The following is a 15,420-nucleotide window of genomic DNA, read 5'->3' as shown; positions in this document are numbered from 1 at the left end:
ATGATAACTTTAGTATCGAGCATTATTTCCATTCTAATGGTGACAGAATTTGTTCTGGGAAATTTTGTGAATGGTTTCATAGCACTGGTGAACTGCAATGACTGAACAAAAACTCTCCTCAGCTGATGGGATTCTCACTGCTCTGGCAGTCTGCAGAATTGTTTTGCTTTGGACAATATTAATAAATTGGTATGCAACTAGGTATAATCCAGCTCTATATAGTTTAAGAATTGTTATCTGTGTTGCCTGGACAGTAAGCAACCATTTTAGTAACTGGCTTGCTACTAGCCTCAGTATATTTTATTTGTTCAAGATAGCTAATTTCTCCAGCCTAATTTTTCTTCACCTGAAGTGGAGAGTTAAAAGTGTAGTTCTCATGATGATGTTGGGGACTTCAGCGATTTTGTTTTTTCAAGTTGCAGTGTTAAGTATAGATGAGACTATTCAGACAAGTGAATATGAAAGAAACATCACTGAGAAGACCAAATTAAGGGACATTTTACACCTTTCAAATATGACCCTGCTCACACTTACAAACTTCATACCCTTCACTATGTCCCTGATATCTTTTCTGCTGCTAATCTTTTTCCTGTGGAAACATCTCAGGAAGATGCAGCTCAACGGCAAAAGATCCCAAGATCCCAGCACCAAAGTCCACATGAAAGCGATGCAAACTGTTATCTCCTTTCTTTTCCTGTTTGCCACTTACACGCTGACTGTAATTTTAACAATTTGGAATTCTAATGAGCTGCAGAAGGAACTGGTCCAAATGCTTTTCCAGGCTCTTGCAATCACCTATCCTTCAATACACTCATTTATCCTGATTTGGACAAACAGGAAATTAACACAGACCTTTCTGTCGTTTCTGTGGCAGCCAAGATGCTGGCTAAAAGTAAAAGGAACTAGGTAGAGACATATGTCTTCTTACAGAAAATTAAAGGATAAAGTCTGTTACATTTTATACTTTCTTCTGCTTTTTGAAAAAATGTGTTATAATTGAGTAAATATCCAAAGGTTTACCTGGAAAAGTCTTTTACCCAAGCTAAGAACAAAAAGTGTCTTTGTGTGTGTTTATGAAAAATATAAGAAAGATGATAAAATTGCATTCTAAGTGACTTCATTCATGTCCGACTCATTGAGACCCTGTGGACTGTAGCCCGCCACGCTTCTCTGTCTCTGGATTTTGCAGGCAAGAATACTGGAATGGGTTGCCATTTCCTTCTCCAGGGGATCTTTCCAACCCACAGATTGAATCCTAGTCTCCTGCATCTCCTGAAATGGCAAGTGGGTTCTTTACCATTAGCACCATCTAGGAAGTCCTGATAACAATATTACCATACTATTAACCAATATATTTCAGATAAGCATTCTAACTGTACAAAATATTATGTGAAATTCCTCAGAATTATGAAGCAATGTGTGTTTCACCTACATATTCTATGTTATCACCTTCTAATTAAAAATTTATGATCTACAGTTATGAATTTTAAAGAACTGACAACTTAGGAATTCATCTTTATTTTCACTCTAGTACCATGGTGTGTTTAGATTCTATTGTTTGAGCTTCCAATCGTTTGGATGGTAATGACCTTCAATTCTAGATCACACATTGAGGATACATATTTGAGATAGATGTTACTCCATCATCACTTGCTTCCATCCATCACTTACTTTATGGTTATTCGAGAGTAATTAGCAACATTGTTAGGAAAAGATGCTCACAATAAAATTCAAGAATAACAATCATATTTAGATAAATTTTACATATTTGTACAATCAACTCTATAAAGGACTATCAAAAATCAGTTCTGTTATATGGATGAAGAAGAAAATATTAATCATGGCTTGTTTTCAGGGCTGGTATATTTCCACATGCACTAAGGAAAGTCACTTTTTACAATTTTTAACTAAGAAGACATGTTGAAATGGAGATCTGATGTCAGATTATTCATTTTCCCCCTAAACCACCTGGGGCTTCCTCTGAAATGCTCATCATCTCTTCCATTTTGCTGCCTAAAAATTCCTTTTAACCTTGAGACAAGAAGACACAGATCTTCCCTATCTTAAAAATACATTCCGTATAAGAAAAGTAAAAAATTTTGCTATATGATTGAATGGCTTTTCTGCATGTATTAAAGTAGTATCTATGCTGTCTATGTAATAATTATAAGAAATGTCTTCAAGATCTGTTTTATAACAATCTCATGGAAAATGATGAAATAGAAAAAGTGTGTTGACATGGTATTGATAACAATTTTCACTAGAGGAAAGAAATGTATAATGTTGCTCAACAACTGAATTTACATGTCTACATTAATTCTTAGTTGTAAAATTATAAGAACATGATCTAAACTTAAGGTAAGTCATTTCCACAGTGCTTGTTCATTGTGACTTATTAATCCACACTGACTTATTCATTCTTTTTAATTATCTCTCTGTCCTAGGACAATGTAAACCCTACAATGTGGGGATCATGTCTATCCTGTTTCCTACGCTATCCTTGGACATAAAAAAACAGTCTATAGAAGAGTTCATCCAAATGATATTCTAGTCACTAAATGGATGAATAAACTATGAGGGCTGAAAACCAATGAAAATGAAACCAATTACAAACTCTGCTGGTCGCATGGATTTCCTAGTTCTCTTTCCTCACCATTCAATTGCCTCTACGAAATCTACACAGTCTCCATTTCAGTTTCTGAATTAAACTGAGTAGACAAACTGCTGCCACAAATAGGCTCTCACACATAAAGTGACTCAAACACAGTGCACATTTCATTTTGTCCTTTGAAGAGGACTGGTATGTCTGAGCGGCCTTCTTTAGGCAGTTGAATAATAGGAATCAGGCCAACCAAGTTTACCATCTTTATCATGCGGTCTCTAAGATTGCTTGGGATTATTTCCATATGAGAAAGCTGGGAGAAAAAGGCGTGGGGCATACTGTCCATGGGGAAGATTTTGTGATGGGCCTAAAAAGGGTGGACATAATTTTCACTTACATGACATTGTTCAGATTTTGATCAGCTTGCCACAATCATCTGTTAGGGGAGCGGGAAATGTGGTCACTCTCTAGCCCAGAACGAAGAACATGGACTTGAGATGGTGGAAGTGGGAGGGCACTTAGTTATATTTCAATTAAAATAGCAACAAGTCACTGTAAAAGAAATTTCTCCATTGAAGCATGGTGTAGTTTTTTCATGTCATTTTGATAATATCTACATGCCTTTATATTTGTCTTGAGTTCTTTTTTTCTATTTCTTCATCAACTGCAAAGAATTCAAGTTCACCCTACATGTTTGTATCTTCATAAAATCATGCCTCTTGAGAAATTTGTATGCAGGTCAGGAAGCAACAGTTAGAACTGGACATGGAACAACAGACTGGTTCCAAATAGGAAAAGGAGTACGTCAAGGCTGTATATTGTCACGCTGCTTATTTAACTTCTATGCAGAGTACATCATGAGAAATGCTGGGCTGGAAGAAGCACAAGCTGGAATCAAGATTGCCGGGAGAAATATCAATAACCTCAGATATGCAGATGACACTACCCTTATGGCAGAAAATGAAGAGGAACTAAAAAGCCTCTTGATGAAAGTGAAAGAGGAGAGTGAAAAAGTTGGCTTAAAGCTCAACATTCAGAAAACGAAGATCATGGAATCTGGTCCCATCACTTCATGGGATATAGATGGGGAAACAGTGTCAGACTTTATTTCGGGAGGCTCCAAAATCACTGCAGATGGTGACTGCAGCCATGAAATTAAAAGACACTTGCTTCTTGGAAGGAAGGTTATGACCAACCTGGATAGCATTTTCAAAAGCAGAGACATTACTTTGCCAACAAAGGTCCATCTAGTCAAGGCTATGGTTTTTCCAGGGGTCATGTATGGATGTGAGAGTTGGACTGTGAAGAAAGCTGAGCGCCAAAGAATTGATGCTTTTGAACTGTGGTGTTGGAGAAGCCTCTTAAGAGTCCCTTGGACTGCAAGGCGATCCAACCAGTCCATTCTGAAGGAGATCAGCCCTGGGTGTTCTTTGGAAGGAATGATGCTAAAGCTGAAACTCCAGTACTTTGGACACCTCATGCGAAGAGTTGACTCATTGGAAAAGACTCTGATGCTGGGAGGGATTGGGGGCAGGAGGAGAAGGGGACGACAGAGGATGAGATGGCTGGATGGTATCACTGACTCAATGGACGTGAGTCTCAGTGAACTCCGGGAGTTGGTGATGGACAGGGAGGCCTGGTGTGCTGCGATTCATGGGGTTGCAAAGAGTTGGACACGACTGAGCGACTGAACCGAATTGAAAGTCATAGCTGATTGTGCATTGTAGTACTTGTAGCTTCTTCATGTGTTTTGCCTGTCTATTCTGTTTGTAATTTCTGACTTACCTAGTATAATGTTCTGTTCTAATGTTTCTAGTTAATTTTCCTAGGACTTGGGTGTGAAATGTGAACTATTCATAATTTCTTTATTCCTATAAATTATATATAATCAAGAAAATTCTTGACAGAAGGATCCTATTGATGTATGGTGAATAAAGTCTGAGCTATATAATTTTTTTCTAGCAATTCCTACTCAAAATCTAAAATATTTGCATTCAAATATATGACTCAGGGGAGATAAAAGCACAAATTAGTGGAAACCAATTCTCTCATATTTGTGTGTTTACATAGCTGAATCATCCTTTTAGTCTTAGCATAAATGGGAAATTGCAGCTGGCATCAAGGATAAATGGACATTATTAATGTTTACTCTGGAAATTATATAGCTACTGACTGTAAGCCATAAAAAAGGTATTCATGAAGCTTTGCATCTGTTAACAGGACAATTTGATGTAGCACTGGAAATACAGTATAAGTAGAATAGACTACTCTTTCTATGAATATCTTCACAACTAAATCACATTGCAGAATTTTGACTGTTCCTTTTGAAATTATGATGAAAACAGTAAAGAAAGCATCATTAACGTTTGTAAGTCTACAACTGTTTTACCATAAAGCTGTCAGTGAAGCACAATAAGGGAAATATTTTAATACAAATGTCAGTTGGAATGAAGGGCTCTTTCTACTAGTGGCAACAGGAGAACTCATCTTAGGAGTGCTGAGAAATGGGTCAAGAACAGGAAAGTCTCATCAGCTGGTTTCATCCTTACCTGCTTAGCTGTGGACAGAATCATTCAAATGTGGGTAACACTATTGGGTTCATTTACAGCGGGGCTATTTTCACATCTGTATGCTACCAGCAAACTAGCAAAGGTGATTACTCTTTTTTGGGCACTAACGAATCATTTAACTACCTGGTTTGCTAACCCCTAAGTGTGTTCCACTTCTTTAAGATAGCTAATTTCTCTAATTTCTTCTTCACATGGCTGGAGTGGAGAAGGAACAGAGTGATTCTTATACTTTTCCTGGGCTCTTTGCTCTAACTGTTTATTAACCTCTTAATGCTCTTGGTGAATTGTGGATGAATAGCTATAGAGAGCCTGAAAGAAACACAGCTTTGCATTTAGATGCAAATAAAATTTTCTATCTTAGATGCCTTATTCTTCTTAGCTTGACCTATGTTATCCATTTTCATCTCTCTCTGGCCTCTTTGTGCTTTTATTTTTCTCCTTGGTGAGACACACCAAGAATTTCCAACTCTACCTGAATGGCTCAGAAGACACCAGCACAGAGGCCCATAAAAAGACCATGAAAAGGGTGACAACCTTCCTCTTCCTGTTCATCATTTACTTTTTCCACTCTATTAGGGAGCTGGATCTTTCTTAAGGTACAGCAGTATCAGGCCATGATGTTTGTCATGAAGATTTCAACTGTCTTCACCTTGGGTCCTCTTATGTTTTAATTTTGGGAATTAGCAAGCTAAGAAAGATCATCTTGAGTTTAATTTTGAATCTTATATTCTCTTTGAGAAAATCAAGATCATTAGTTTCATGGACAGAATTTAAATGTACTTTATGTATTCTAGAGAAAATGCCTTAATGGAAGAACTTGTAGATTCATTTTCAATTTTAACATATTTTTCATCAGGTCCATTTAGGACCTTTCATCAGGTCCTTGTAAGGTTTCCCTTACAACCAGTCATTAATTAATTATATTTTCTCAAAGTGTTTTGAAACAATGTTTGATTAAAGGAAATATGCCTGCTATAATAACATTTGCTGGTAACAAAAAAAGTATTTGAGAGTTTAAGAAAGAGATTAAAAATATGTAATGGAATAGTAATATATATAATACCAGTTCAGTTCAGTCACTCAGTTGTGTCTGACTCTGCGACCCCATGGACTGCAGCATGCCAGGCCTCCCTGTCCATCACCAACTCCCAGAGTTTACTCAAACTCATGTCCACTGAGTCAGTGACACCATCCAACCATCTCATCCTCTGTCGTCCCCTTCTCCTCCTGCCTTTCATCTTTCCCAGCATCAGGACTTTTCCAATGAGTCAGCTCTTCACATCTGGTAGCCAAAGGATTGGAGTTTCAGCTTAGCATCAGTCCTTCCAATGAGTATTCAGGACTGATTTCCAATGTGATATAAATAAATGTGTATGAAATCACATCATAGAAAGCAAAAAGAGTAAAATAATTTTTAAAATTAAACATCAATTCAAAATTGGAATAGGAAAAGGATTTTAAAATGTTATGTGGAATAATTTTCATATAAATATAATTGTAAAATTACTCTCACATTACAAATTTTGTAAAGAATATGAAGCAATGAGAATTTTCATACTTTATTCCTAGGATTATACAGTAGTCCAATTACTTTGGCCAGTAATATGACACTGTTTTAGTAAGATGAAGATAAATATGCTGACTCGGTAATTTTGTACCTTAGAGAATCTTTGTACTTCTACATCAAGATACACATACAGAAATGTGCATATCGCTATTGTCCTGAGTGGCTAGAATTGAGATGTCACCAAAGTTTCCATCATTGATAAATTGGGTACTATAGAATACTGGTATAATAGAATACTATACATCAATGAAATGAAAAAATAGAGCTATATGTTTTTAATTGAATTTATATAACAAAAAATCAACAAATCAGAGCTATATAGATAATAATGCACATAGGAAATTGAGGGGAAATATCAAGATATAAAAAATGCACTGAAATTCCAGACTCATATAGTTAAAAATAGGTAAACTGTATAGTTTTTGAAACTTATAAGATTAGTGGCAAAACTCTCAAGTTAAACAAATGAGTAATTATTGTAACAATTGGGATAGTAGGGCGGTCTGGAGGGAAGAGAAATGTTATCAAAAGAAGGAATATATGGGGAGGTCTAAATAGCTGGCAAAATACTATTTTATGAGTCAAATGTAGCATGGTGTCAGCAGTATAATTTTTTGATTCCTATGCATTTTTGTTTTCTTACAATCTATATTGGTCTTCCATTTTACAGTAATTAAAATGCTTAGATGGCATAAAAAAAGAAAGAAAATTATTGAAAATAATATTAGGCAGGAACCATATATTCTCATAGATAACATTGTAATTTGAGTTCTTGCTGAATAAAGAGGAATACAGGATTATGGTAGTATTAAATCTTAGTTAAATTTTACAAATGATTTAAATTAATTGAAAAAATGAGGATGTGATAAAGGAATTATAAATCCACATTATTAACACTTCAGTTCAGTTCAGTTCAGTTTAGTCACTCAGTCGTGTCGACTCTTTGCGACCCCATGAATCGCAGCACGCCAGGCCTCCCTGTCCATCACCAACTCCCGGAGTTCACTCAGACTCACGTCCATCGAGTCAGTGATGCCATCCAGCCATCTCATCCTCTGTCGTCCCCTTCTCCTCCTGCCCCCAATCCTTCCCAGCATGAGAGTCTTTTCCAATGAGTCAACTCTTCGCATGAGGTGCCCAAAGTACTGGAGTTTCAGCTTTAGCATCATTCCTTCCAAACATCCAGGGCTGATCTCCTTCAGAATGGACTGGTTGGATCTCCTTGCAGTCCAAGGGACTCTCAAGAGGCTTCTCCAGCACCACAGTTCAAAAGCATCAATTCTTTGGTGCTCAGCTTTCTTCACAGTCCAACTCTATTTGGAATCAGTCTGTTGTTCCATGTCCAGTTCTAACTGTTGCTTCCTGACCTGTGTATAGGTTTCTCAAGAGGCAGGTCAGGTGGTCTGATATTCCCATTTCTTTCAGAATTTTCCACAGTTTATTGTGATCCACACAGTCAAAGGCTTTGGCATAGTCAATAGAGCAGAAATAGATGTTTTTCTGGAATGCTCTTGCTTTCTTGATGATCCAGCAGATCTCTGGTTCCTCTGCCTTTTCTAAAACCAGCTTGAACATCTGGAAGTTCACAGTTCACATATTGCTGAAGCCTGGCTTGGAGAATTTTGAGCATTACTTTACTAGTATGTGAGATGAGTGCAATTGTGTGGTATTTTGAGCATTCTTTGGGCTTGCCTTTCTTTGGGATTGGAATGAAAACTGATCTTTTCCAGTCCTGTGGCCACTGCTGAGTTGTCCAAATTTGCTGGCATATTGAGAGCAGCACTTCCACAGCATCATCTTCCAGGATCTGAAATAGCTCAACTGGAATTCCATCACCTCCACTAGCTTTGTTCCTAGTGATGCTTTCTAAGGCTAGGATAATCACGATGGTGTGATCACTCCCCTTGAGCCAGACATCCTAGAATGTGAAGTCATCCACTCTCAGTTTCTTACAAAGTGGTGTAGAATGACTAAATCATGATTTTATCCCATTGGTAACCAAAGCACTCAGAATAGAAGGCAGATGTTGTCATTTTCTAGCTAATACTACAAAAAAGGAGAAGATACTTTCTTTAAGAGCTTGTGTTCCTAGTATTTTATTCAGTTTCCCCATAGATGATACTTTATGTAAGAGCAAGAGATAATTCCTGTCACTGAAAAAATAAGCTTAAGAAAATGAATAATCAAGATAAGAATGAATAATCAAGGTTAAGAATTCAGTAGATGTATCTTTTAATTTCATTTTAAAAATTTCATTTATTTTTGCCCCACCATGTAGCATGTAGGATCCCAGATCCTCCACCAGGAATTGAGCACATGCCCCCTGCATTGAGAATGTGGAGTCTTAATCATTGAAATGTCAAGGAAGTCCCAGGAATCAGGAATTCCTGATTTATTTAGCAACCAGACACAATTTAAGAGAAAATCAGCGAACTGGGAGATAGCTATCCAGAATGAAACACAAAAACATAAAGATATAAAAAATAAAACCCACAGGGTGAGAAACATGAAGGTTATAGTCAGAAAATCTTCACATATTTGTGTATTTTTGGACAGTACTGTTGAAATCTGGCTTGAAGAATTTTGAGCATTACTTAGCTAACCTGTGAGATGAACCGAGAGAGGTGCGGCATACAAACCAAGCCAGCGCACACAACCCTTGCCGCACAGAGGGCAGGCCTAGGTAGCTGAGTGTGACGCCGCATACAAACCTAGCTAGAGTAGAGCATGGCACAGAGGGCGGGCCCAGGTAGCCGGCAGACAAACACAGCCGGTGCAAAGGGCGGGACTGTGGTGCTGATAGAGGGGAGGCATACAAACTTGGGCAATGCATACAACCCTTCCAGCACAGCCAAAAGAAGAACAAATAACCCCCGCGACAAAGAGTGCAGTCAGTGAGACGTAAGGAGTGCACATAAACCCCATGACACAGAGGGCGGGCACGGGGAGCGGAAACAAGTCCACACTAGCTCCTCGACGCAGAGACCAGCCGGGAGCTGAAACAAGTGCGCACAAGCCTTGCGAAGCAGGGTGCGGGCCCGGGCCCTGAGACAAGTGCACAAGCCCACGACTCAGAGGATGGACTTCGGGAACTGAGAATCAAGTGCACACAGCCCTGCAACACAGCGGGTGAGCTTAGGAGGCTGAGGGTTGCCCACACAAGTTGCTGTGACGCAGAAGGATCCACACAAGCACCTATCTAGCAAGTTTCTGCCAGCAGCGCAGGGTGGGACAGGGGAACAGATGCACCGGCAATGATCCCAGGGACAAGTAGGGGACTGGCTGCACTGCAGTTATGCTGAGAGTCACTTTGAAACTGCTGCGGAAATAGACGCACCTAACACCGCAAAAGCCAGAACGACTGCCCAAAAGCATACTGAACCTAAAGACACTCCAAAACCTACTACTGGACACCGCACTGCCCTTCAGAGAGAGGAGATCCAACTCCATCAACCAGAACACAGGCACAAGCTCCGCCAGCCAGGAAAAAGTCTCAGGACACTAACCCAACCCTATCCACTGAGGCAGACTTGACAGCTAAGAACTGACCTTGAAAACCCTTAAAAATTTTTTTTTTCCTCATAAATCACACTGTTTATTCCCCCAACATATATCCACCTTCACACTAGTATTTAGCAGTGCTGTGGAGTTTTCCTCGTTTTATTTATTAAAAAAAAAAAAGGATTCTTTCTTCTTATAATCACACTGCTTATTCTGCAACATATTTCCACCATCACATTAGCTTTTTGCAGTGCTGTGGTGTTTTCCTTTTAAGTTTTTTTTTTTTCCTTTTTTCTTATAAATCACATGTTTTATTCCCGCTACATATTTCCACATCCATATTAGTCTTTTGCGGTACTGTGGAGTTTTCCTCTTTGTGTTTCTTGTCAAAAAAAGCAAGAAAAAAATTCATTTTAGGTTTTTTTTTTTTTTTTTCCTCACTTTTTGTTTTTCTTTTTTCTTGATGAGTGTTTTGGATTTTGTTTTAGATAAATTCAACTGCTTTTCCCACTGTTCTTTACCAGCTGTAGCCATTCCTAAGTATATATAAATCTTTTCCACACATTCATCTTTACTTTTCTATCTTTTCTTTTCTCTTTTTTAAATCTTTTTAATCCCCTTCACCACTCTTTCCTTTTCTTTTTTCCTTCCCTTCTCTCTTTCTTTTCTCTCTCTCTCTTTTTTTATTCTCCCTTTTCTCCTTCACTCTTTCTTCTTTCACCAAGTAAGTTAAATTGCTGAGCTCTCTATGCTATATTCCCCAGTCAGCCTTCTGTTCATGCTCAGATTTCTAGATTGAGCATTAGCTAACTCTGCTTTCAACTGGTTGATATCACCTCTGGTTTCCCTTGCTCACCAGGTCAATCTCCTGTACTCTCTTCTTTAGAATGCTTTGGTTATAACTGTATGTGTGGAAGTGTGTGTCAGTCCCAGTACTTCCCAGTAATTCTCTAATTACCTACTTGATCTCCTCCCACCAGAACACAGGCACAAGACATCCACAACAAGAAATCAACACAAACCACCCAACCAACATTTCCCTCCAAGGGCAAACATCAAAAGGAAGAAGTAATACAACCCTAAAGCCTGGGAAAAAGAGACCTCAAGTGGAGTAAGTTAGGAAAAAAAAAAAAAAGGCAATGAAAAGACAGAGAAATACAACACAAATAAAAGAGCAAGGTAGAAACACAAGACCAAATAAATGAAGAGGAAATAAGTAATCTCCCTGAAAGAAAATTCAGAAAATGATAATAAAGATGCTCCAAAGACTTGAAAATAGAATGGAGAAAATGCAGGAAGCATTTAACACAGATAATACAATTACCAAGGACAAAGAAGAAATAAATAAAAAGCAAGCAGAGATGAATAACAAACAATTATTGAAATTAAAAACACTCTAGAAGAAACCAATAGCAGAATAACAGGCAGAATAAAGAATAAGTGAGCTGGAGGATAGAATGGTGGAAATAACTGCTGAAGAGCAGAATAAAGGGAAAGGAATGGAAAGAATTGAGGAAAGCCTCAGAGAGCTTTGGGACAATATTAAACACACAAATACTCAAGATATATGGGTCCTAGAGGAAGAAGAAAAAAAAGAAAGGCACTGAGAAAATTTTTGAAGAAATTATAGTTGAAAACTTCCCCAATGTGGGAAAGGAAATAGGCAATGAAGTCCAAGAAGTGCAGAGTCCCCTACAGGTTAAACCCAAGGAGAACACATTGAGACACATATTAATCGAGCTAACAGACATTAAGCACAAAGAAAGAATATTAAAAGCAACAACGGAAAAGCAACAAGTAACATACATGGGAAAACCCATATGATTAAAAGCAGATCTTTCAGCAGAAACTCTACGGGCCAGAAGGGAATGGCAGGATATATTTAAAGTACTGAAAGAGAAAAACCTACAACCATGATTACTATACTTGGCCAAGATCTCATTCAAAATTTATGGAGAAATCAAAAGCTTTACAGACACGCAGAAATTAAGAGAATTCAGCACCACCAAACAAGCCTTGCAACAAATACTAAAGGGACATACATAGCAAGTAAACACAAGAGAAAGGAAAGACCTAGAAAAACAAACCCAAAACAATCAAGAAAATGCCAGTAGGAACATATGTATCAATAGTTACCTTAAATGTAAATGGATTAAATGCACCAACAAAAGATACAGATAGACTGAATGGATACAAAAACAAGACCCATATATATGCTGCCTACAGGAGACCCACTTCAGACCTAGAGACACATACAGAATGAAAGTAAAAGGATGAAAAAAGATAGTCCATGCGAATGGAAACCAAAAGAAAGCTGGAGTGGCAATCCTTATTTCAGACAAAATAGACTTTAAAATAAATGTCATAAGAGACAAGGAAGGACACTACATAATGATCAAGGGATCAATCCAAGAAGAAGACATAACAATTGTAAATGTCTATGCACCCAACATAGCAGCACCTCAATACATAAGGCAAACACTAACAGACATAAGAGGAGAGAAATTGACAGCAACACTATAATAGTAGGGGACTTTAACACCCCACTGTCATCAATGGACAGATCATCAAAACAGAGAATCAATAAGGAAACACAAACCTTAAATGAAACATTAGGCCAAATGGACCTAATTGATATCTTCAGGACTTTCCATCCAAATGCAGAAGAATACACTTTCTTCTCAAATGTACATGGAACATTCTCTAGGATAGACCACATTTTGGGCCACAAATCAAGCCTCAGTAAATTTAAGAAAATTGAAATTGTATCAAGTATCTTCTCTGACCATAACATTATGAGACTAGGTATCAAGTAATGGAAAAAAAAAAAAAACAAAAACACAAACTCATGAAGATTTAAACAATACGTTACTAAATAACAAAGAGGCTACTGGAGAAATTTTTTAAAAATCAAAATATTCCTAGAAGCAAATGACAATGAAAACACGATGACCCAAAACCTATGAGACTCAGCGAAAGCAGTTCTAAGAGGGAGGTTTATAGTGATATAATCATACCTCAAGAAGCAAGAAAAGCATTGAATTGAGACAGCCTATCTCTACATCTGAAGCAGCTGGAAAAAGAAGAACAAACCCCCCCCCCCCAAAATCAGCAGAAGGAAGGAGATCATAAAAATCAGAGCAGAAATAAATGAAAAGAAAGAAAGAAAGAAAGAAACAATAGCAAAGACTAATAAAACTAAAAGCTGATTCTTTGAGAAGATTAATAAAATTGACAAACCATTAGCCAGAAAAAAAGGGAGAAAGAAAAAAAGGGAGAAAAATCTAATCAATAAAATTAGACATAAAAAGTAGAGGTTACAACAAACAACACAGAAATACAAAGAATCATAGAATATTATGAGCAACTATATGCTAATAAAATGGACAACCTAGAGGAAATGGACAGATACTTAGAAAAGATCAGCCTCCCAAGGCTGAACCAGGAAGAAATAGAAATTATGAACAATCCAATTACAAACACTGAAATTGAAACAGTGATCAAAAATTTCCCAAAAAACAAAAGCCCAGGGCCAGATGGCTTCACAGGGGAATTCTATCAAACATTCAGCGAAGAGCTAAAGCCTATTTTTCTGAAATACTTCCAAAAAATTGAAGAGGAAGGAACACTTCCAAACTCATTCTATGAGGCCACAATCACCCTGATACAAAACAAACAACAACAACAACAAACAGGAAGAGACAACACACAAAAAAGAAAATTACAGGCCAATATCACTGATGAACATAGATGCAAAAATCCTCAACAAAATTCTAGCAAACACAAATCCAACAACACATTAAAAAGTTCATACACCATGATCAAGTCAGGTTTATTCCAGGGGCACAAGAATTCTTCATTATATGCAAGTCAATCAATGTGATACACCACATCAACAATTGAAAGATAAAAACCAATCGATCATCTCAATAGCCGCAGAAAAAGCCTTCAACAGAATCCAGCATCCATTTATGATAAAAAAAAATATGCTTCAAAAAATGGGCATAGAAGGAGCCTACCTCAACATAGTAAAGGCCATGTATGAAAAGCCCACAGCAAACATTATTCTCAATGGTGAAAAACTAAAAGCTTTCCCTCTAAGATCAGGAACAAGACAAGGATGTCCACTCTCATCTCTATTATTCAACATAGTTTTGGAACTCCTAGCTACATCAATTAGAGAAGAAAAAGAAATAAAAGGAATCTAGATCAGAAAAGAAGAAGTAAAACTCTCACTGCTTGCAAATGATACTATACATAGAAAACCCAAAAGAAACTATCAGAAAATTACTAGAGCTAATCAGTGAATTCAACAAAGTTGTGGGATACAAGGTCAATACACAGAGACCACTTGCACTCCTATATACTAACAATGAAAAATCAGAGCCAGAAATTAAGGAATAAATACCATTCATTATTGCAACAAAAAGAATAAAATATCTAGGAATAAACCCACCTAAGGAAACAAAAGATCTGTATACAAAAAACTATGACACTAATGAAAGAAATCAAAGACGATATAAACAGATGGAGAATTATTCCATGTTCCTGGGTGGGAAGAATCAATATTGTGAAAATGATGATACTACCAAATGCAATCTACAGATTCATTGTCATCCCTATCAAATTATCAATGACATTTTTCACAGAACTAGAACATAAAATTTCACAATTCGTATGGAAACACAAAAGACCCTGAATAGCCAAAGCAGTCTTAAGAAAAAAGAATGGAGCTGGAGGAATCAACCTTTCTGAATTCAGATAAAGCTACAGTCATCAGGACACTATGGTACTGGCACAAAAACAGAAATATAGACCAATGGAACAAGATAGAAAGCCCAGAGATAAACCCATGCACCTATGGCTAACTTATTTTTGACAAAGGAGGCAAGAATATGCAATGGGGCAAAGACAGCCTCTTCAATAAGTGGTAGTAGGAAAACTGGACAGCTACATGCAAAAGAATGAAATCAGATCACTACCTAATGCCATACACACAGATAAACTCAAAATAGATTAAAGACCTGAGTATAAGACCAAAAACTATTAAACTCTTAGAGGAGAACATAGGCAGAACACTCAATGACATAAATCACAGCAAGATCTTCTATGACCCACCTCCTAGAGTAATGGAAATAAAAGCAAAAATAAACAAGTGGGACCTAATTAAACGTAAAAGC

At 37.3% G+C, this 15,420-nt stretch overlaps 2 pseudogenes; both read left to right on the top strand.

Moving 5' to 3' along the window:
* LOC129635770 (taste receptor type 2 member 31-like) lies at nt 1–910 on the top strand (annotated as a pseudogene).
* A 4,269-nt stretch (nt 911–5,179) lies between these two features.
* Nucleotides 5,180–5,980, top strand: LOC129635182 (taste receptor type 2 member 42-like; annotated as a pseudogene).
* The last annotated feature ends 9,440 nt before the right edge of the window (nt 5,981–15,420 follow it).

The sequence above is a fragment of the Bubalus kerabau genome, chromosome 1 (assembly GCF_029407905.1).
Source record: "Bubalus kerabau isolate K-KA32 ecotype Philippines breed swamp buffalo chromosome 1, PCC_UOA_SB_1v2, whole genome shotgun sequence".
NCBI classification, from domain to species: domain Eukaryota; kingdom Metazoa; phylum Chordata; class Mammalia; order Artiodactyla; family Bovidae; genus Bubalus; species Bubalus kerabau.
This window is presented reverse-complemented; position numbering and strand designations above follow the sequence as displayed.